Consider the following 7,220-nt stretch of genomic DNA (forward strand, 5'->3'; position numbering starts at 1 on the left):
TGTTTGTTGTTGGGTCCTGCGGGGCCCTAAATGTGTTAAGTCCCCTGTGAGAAAATATGAGACAGCCTGGCATGTGCTGGGAAAAACTGGCTTCCCCCATTTTCCTTGGTCCTGCCACAGAGCAAAGTCACAGTTAATCTCTATAGACCCATTCAGACTCGTCACACTCTGACATCTTTTGACAGAGCTTTGTCTAGAGGCAGCAGGCATATGAAACCAAGAGGACCATTTTTATTCTCATGCAAATAGTTATAAAGAAAATATGAATACAAGATTAATATCATGAACTCCATCGTCATACATCAGTGACAAGATAAATCATTACTATTCATGTGATCAGATCAGAACTCCTAAAAGTGAATATACAGTTGGGAACATGATAAAACAAACGAGACAAAAGAATTTCCTTTTAAATTTCTTCTGCTGTAACAAGACTTTGATGGAAACTTTGAATGTGTTTAAGTCAAGTTTAAGTTAAGCCTCAGTTCATAAATGGATGCTTTGATGTTTTCCTGTACAATGTGAATTCATAGCTCCATCAGCAGTCATGGTCCAGAGGCAACAAAGCAGGCCAACATGTGGTCAGAACCAACCAGGGATCAAATCACTGATCATGTGATTCATGGACAATTTATCCAACAACCTAGCCACAGCCCTCACCACATACTGTGAATTAAGGATAGTAAAAATAAATCCTGATAATTCAGTGGACAAAATATTTGTTACCTCTTCTCATGAAATTATTGTGACAGTGTGATTTATTCTTTGTGTATATCTTCTTAAAACTTTACTGACCAATCTCTTCCAAACACATCACAGTGCAAATGAAACCACAATTAACCTTTGCAAAAAAAAAAGAATGTGTCTGAAAACAAAGTTATTCCAACTTTATGGGCAACAGTGTACTTAAGTAAAAGTGTAAGTAGTGGCCTAGAAAAATTCTCCACTACAAGTACCACAAAGCAAAGGTACTCCACTAAGGAAACTATGTATTTTAAACAGAACTGATTATGTTTATTATGGGGAAACATGTAGAGTAATTAAAAATAGAGGTCAAGGGTCACTGTTTGAAAAACTTAGTTGATTTTAGTGTGCACATACAACAATTGTACAGTTGAGTGACTGGACAAGGAATGACTTTGATGTGCAGCCGCACGTGAAGCCACCAAGACCATCCTCCTCATTAGTGCTTCTGGACTGATTTCCACAGTTTTTAGAAAAGTGTATTCACAGATTGCAGGAGTGCATTGAGGTCAGTTCAATTATGTGGAGAAAAAATAAGGTTCTGAGGTGAAAAAAAAAAACATAATTGTGGCTTTATGTCTTTAATTTGACTAAATTGAATGGACTTTTGGAACTCCCCTCATGTAAACCTAGCTCAGACTCTTGGATGAAAATCTAATAATTACTGAGAAATGTGAAACAGCAAGCTAATGCTTGTTTGTGCTGCCAGTTCAGTTAGTGGTCTCTATCTGTCACATTCTAGGAAGCATTTGCAAATCTCATCTCTCGTCCTGCAGAGAGTAATTTGACCCACAGTTGGATGAAACGAATCCCTCATCTCTCTTGGCCTTAGGAGTCATGACACCAAACATCAGTAGTAATTGTTTAGAAGGATTCCACTCATTGTAAATTTTAAAGCTCACCAGTCAACAAAGCAAAGTCCACCAGTATGCACATGTCCATGTCCAATAAGTCCTACAGTGTTGTGAATTTCTCTTCCTCATTATCAGCATTCCAATTTGAACAGAGGGACAGGGTTGGCAGAGCTGCGGAGTGCTTGTCCACAGACATCTAAATGTGTGATCATCAAAGGACAAATGCTCGGCACAGATCTGAGAATTTGATTTGATACTGAGCTTTAGGCCAATTAAGGGCACACTGTTCACACAAAAGAGACAAGTGTCAATGTGTCAGTGTAACAATGAGGCATAAAGAAAGGGTTGGGACAACAATTTAATGATGTGAAAATATGTTTAGATTTTTAAAAAAAACATCATAAAAACTGTTGCTGTCCTGTTGAACTAATATTTGTACATGCAGTCATGAAACACAGTTGTAACTCATTCTATCCTTTCTTTTTCTAATCTCCTAAAAAACAAATCACTTACTGGACTTGAGACACTAAAAAAGACAACGTGTAATGAATTTATGAACAGTTTTCCAGTGGCTCTGTGTAAAAACTGCTAAGTACACTCATACTTCATACCTCGCACCATTCTTGTGCCCTTCCTTTCTCCCAGTGACAGCTGGGGTCAGCTCCAGCACACTCGCAACACTTAACAGAATAAATGGTTTAAATAAAGGACTTTATTTAACTGTTGGTGCAGTGTCATTTAGCCATGCAGAGGCCTAGCTTTAGAGGCTCAGCTTTTTAAATATGTTTTTGTCATTTCATTTAACCATCCCCATTGTCTTGATCAACAAATTCAATCTAAGGGAACCAGGGAAATAAATCGGGAGCCCTCCATAATGACTGATTGCTTCTCATTTGAAGGACCCTCGGGGGACTGCAAGCAACCCTCTCTTTATCCCATGAGTCTCTGGGCTCAGCTTGCAAGAGCAACCTACTGTCAGAGCAGGAGTCCTCAGGGAAACATGCTTCTCGCTGGGACAGTTTACTCACAAGTGAACTTTGTAGCTCCAAGGGGGGCATGTATGAGCTGCACTACCACAACAACAACAACAACAAAAAACACCTGTGACTGACAGTAAAGTGCAGAAGCTGTCTACAGCACACTAAAACTAATACTTTTGGAAATATGGCTCAAACCTGCACACATACAGACACACATCCATAGAACATGCAGTCAGAACTAGTAAATTCCTGTCAAGGTGACACACAGACAGACCTCATCTCTGCTTGACTAGACATAGTGCAGCTGAGTCTTTGGCCTCTCGCCTGGGTGCTCTGGTGAAGACAAGTGTCTTCCAGGAAAAAGCTGCAGCGAAATCAGATCAGTCCCCCTCTAAGGGGGGAAGCAGGGCTGATATACCTTTTATTACCTTTTTAACAACAACACATAAAACACAGTGACCCTGTCATGCAGGCTTCCATTCAAAGCTCAAACAGTAAAGCCCACTGCTTTCCTGCCAGCGTCTTCTCATCCCTGCATCAAAGTCACATCAGAAACCAACAAGCTGTTGTTGATGCAGACTAACCGAAGAGACGTCACAGATGATCTGAGGAGATCAAGAGGACAGGAGAAGGACAGAGATGATGCAGAATAAAAGAACAGCACAAACCATTTCTCCTGTCATGACATCTGATACGACCGCTAGTCTGTATCTTCAGGTGTGTGTCACAAACACTTAGCTCCCACCTACAAAAGCATTAGGTTAGTAAGCTGAAATATCCTGAGGACAGCTGAGAGGCCTGCATGCTTTTCTCTTTCTGTTTATGTGGCATCTCACTTATTACTGTGGCAAGCGTGAGTCACCATGAATATCTCACATCACTGCCGGAATAGGTGCTATATTATGTATTTGTCTATTAAGTATGTGTCAATGTATTTTGTGAAGATAAATTGCAATAATGTGAACACAGGAAGCCTGCTATTGATTTTCTTTTCACATGCTGAATCATAGTGGAGGAATAAACTTGAGAAGTCATTATGAAAAAAATGATTTTGTATGCATCAATATGTGTGTTTACTTCTTCAGACCAGCAATTCCTTGTACCTGCAGAGAATCCACAATCCACAGATCTTGCCTTTAATGGGTCATATGGTTTTATTACTCAGAGTGTGTTTAACCCTGAGTCAGGAGAATGCCACTGCTACAGCCTCCTGACTTAAAATATAAAAATTGCTGGATTTTTCTCGGCATATCCTTGAACTAACAAAACATTTTTTTATACTTCTCTATACTTCTCTACTGGTCTACTTGTCGCTACCTGTACCATCACACTCAAAGACAGTGATAAATGATATATGAGTTTCTTGAACAGCAGAAAGCTTTTAAGGACTTAATTGAGCAGAACAGAAAGGACACTTTAAAGCTTTTGTTCCATTTTTAATGGACTCAAAGGATCGACATTATTATGAAAGATGTATGGTACTTAAGAAATTGTCTACAGTTTTAACAAAAGGATCTAGATGACTTCAACAAAAGACTTATGCAACCATTTTAAAATCTCAACCAACTGACTGCACAGAGGCAACTCTGTGCAGCCATCCTTAGATAGAATTTCTGTAAATTCTTCCAATATCTGGAGTATCTGGAGATTCAGTCCAAGAAAAATAACATTATAGTTGGATCCCAAAAGAAAAGAATCAATAATGATAAGTAACAGAAGTCACAGAAGCAGAGGTTAAACATCTGCTGGTTGATAAATTAGAACTTGATGCCAAATCAACTGAAGCAAGGGAATATTTCTACAATGAATAATAAAACAATGCATATTAAAAATAAATTGCCAGTATTTTGTCCCCCCACTAAAGGCACAAACAGTATCATAAACAATATGATCCTGAAGTAAATGCCATAGTAGTAGCATTAATTAAAACATGTCTCAATGATTCTGTAATTTCATTGTGCAAACTGTTTATAAAGCCTTTTAGATGGTCTGGAGAATTTGGAACGTAATGTGACAGTCAGTGTTCACTGAAATTGTGCATTGTAAAAAGTGCATTGTATACTATAGATACTACAGATCATGTACATATATCAGAGTAACTTAGAGACAATACTATAAATACTTATTGCAGAGTTTATGCTAGGAAAAATATCACTTTATTTATTTAATCACCATTTTACGCTCAAAAATCTCAGAAAATTATGAGTTACAGAAACCTTCTTTATTCCTGGTCTAAAAAAATCTTCACTAAAATGAGTTGTATAAAATGTATATCCTAAATCCAAGTAAAACATATTTTTTGTGAGTTTGAGGGAGTTTCACCCTAAGGGAGTTTTTCAATAAGAAAAAATTGTCTCTTAAATTTTTACATTTACATTTATATTTAGTCATTTTGCAGACGCTTTTATCCAAAGCAACTTACAAGTGAGGTATTAATGATAAATTGGGAGCCCTATAAAATCCACATGTGATATCACAAATGACACAAATGAACGCTATTGAACAAGAAATTCTTTACAATTTGAAAATTGAAATAAATTGATCACGGTTTCATTTGCAGATGTGGCTGGTTGTCGCTAGTGAAAACAGTAACCCTTCAGGTAGTTTTTTTAGAACAACACCCCTCTAAATCACAGTTTGATCCTGCACAATTAGATAAAGAAAGGCATATTATTAAATTAATCTTTTAAAATCTTTTACAATTACTCACACCTTTGGCATATCACTAGGACCTTAAAAAGGCTAAAATTACACCTTTATTTGAAATGGCTGATCCTAGTAATTTTGCTAATTATAATCACATATCCATATCATAATATGTCAAATAAGTCTTTTAAATAATGACAGCCTACCTGCACCTGATTTAATAAAGAGATTCCTGTGTTGTTTGTGACTCGTTTTCATAAAAAAATGGACAAGGTGGTTAATTACAAAATGTGTAAAATAACATGATCGTAACATGTAATATTAGAAATGTAGTGGTGTATCAATTTTTGCCGTTAGATGTAGTGGAGTAAAAGTCAAAGTAGCCATAATTAAATCTAAGTACAGATATGTAATAAATTTACTTAATTACAGTAATGAAGTATTTGTAGTGAAATATTGTACTTCGTTACTTCATTCTTGGTTAAACTCCATGTAGATAGTTTAAACCCTCAAAACAAAAACATTAACCCACAACCACGAGAAGGATGCTGATGGATGACTGAACTGAACTGGTGATTGAACTTGTAAAAGAATGATTTCACACTTTAACAGCATGACACTGGTTAATGCAGTTAAATTACTGTTACACTGCTGTTATTGTTAATCAACCACATTAACTATCTTTGCTAACTAACTTTGATTATTATTAACAGTTATTACAATTAACAGCATTTAAGTTATTTAGAAATGCAATAAGACAGAGATATAAATCCAGTGTAAATTTACTAATAATTAATTCAAAACAACAAAAAATACAAAGTATTTTTTTTACTTGTGTCAAGTTCAGTGCCTGTTGCAACTATGACAAAAAAGGTAAGAGGACAAATCCATTCTTGCTCTTTACTGAACTGCGTTAAGTAGCCACTCATTTTACACTCGTGTGGTTTACTACAAGAAATTAAAGAACAGAAAAAGAAAATCAAGAAAAAACAGGACAGAAAATATTTATGTGCATTTATTAAAGTACTCATGTCAAAATACAATCCTGTGTTCTACTTCATGTCAGTCCACTGAAGTTCAAATGGAATAATGTTCCCTTTGAATATGTCACACAGACTGTGTTAACACACAAAGATCACAGGCTTCTTCATTTTGATGAAGCCTGTCAACCAGTCGGTTATGGAGCTCCAAGGTGGTCAAAATTAAATAAGTTAATAGGACATTATGAAATAAATAAATGAATAAATGAGAGACAAATATATAAAATGATGATGAAATTGTAAAATAATTACAAACATTTTCCAAATTAAGCTCATTATTATGAAATATCTTTAGGGGCGGTTGTAGCCTTAAGGTAGTCATGCATAGACCACAGGGTCAGTGGTTCGATCTCTCAGCTATATGTCGAAGTGTCTCTGGACAAGACACTAAACCCCTAACAGCCCCATCCACAGCTGTGCAGTGCCGGTCCAAGCCCGGTAGAAATTGGGCAGGGTTGCATCAGGAAGGGCATCCGGCGTAAAAACTGCACCAAATCAACATGCAGACAATGATCCACGACCCTGAACTTAAAGGATAAGCCGAAAGGTCAAACAATCCATTTAGCCTTATCACTCAAAAAGCAAAGCTGCATAATACAAGACAGTTGATATAGAAATGGCAATAGTAATATAGCCTGTCTCCTGCTTTAATGTGACAGAAGGATGAAGAGATGTACGATGCATTTTGTCAGTAGCTTTTCTCAGGTAACCACCTTACATCATCATAAATCTTTCACATTAACTATCTTAATAGAAAAAATGCGCATAAAATCTGCATTAAGAAGATGATGTGAGACTTGAAAAGGAAATAAATGAAGGAATACAAAAAACTCCACTGTGCATATAATAAGGTGTGTGTGTTCTAAATGTCTCTGTGTGTAAACATCTTGTTCTCCTGTTTCTCCCCAAACAGAGCAGCAGACACAAACTACAGCTGACATGTGCTCAGTGCTGTC

The sequence above is a fragment of the Channa argus genome, chromosome 15 (genome assembly GCF_033026475.1).
Source record: "Channa argus isolate prfri chromosome 15, Channa argus male v1.0, whole genome shotgun sequence".
NCBI classification, from domain to species: Eukaryota; Metazoa; Chordata; class Actinopteri; order Anabantiformes; family Channidae; genus Channa; species Channa argus.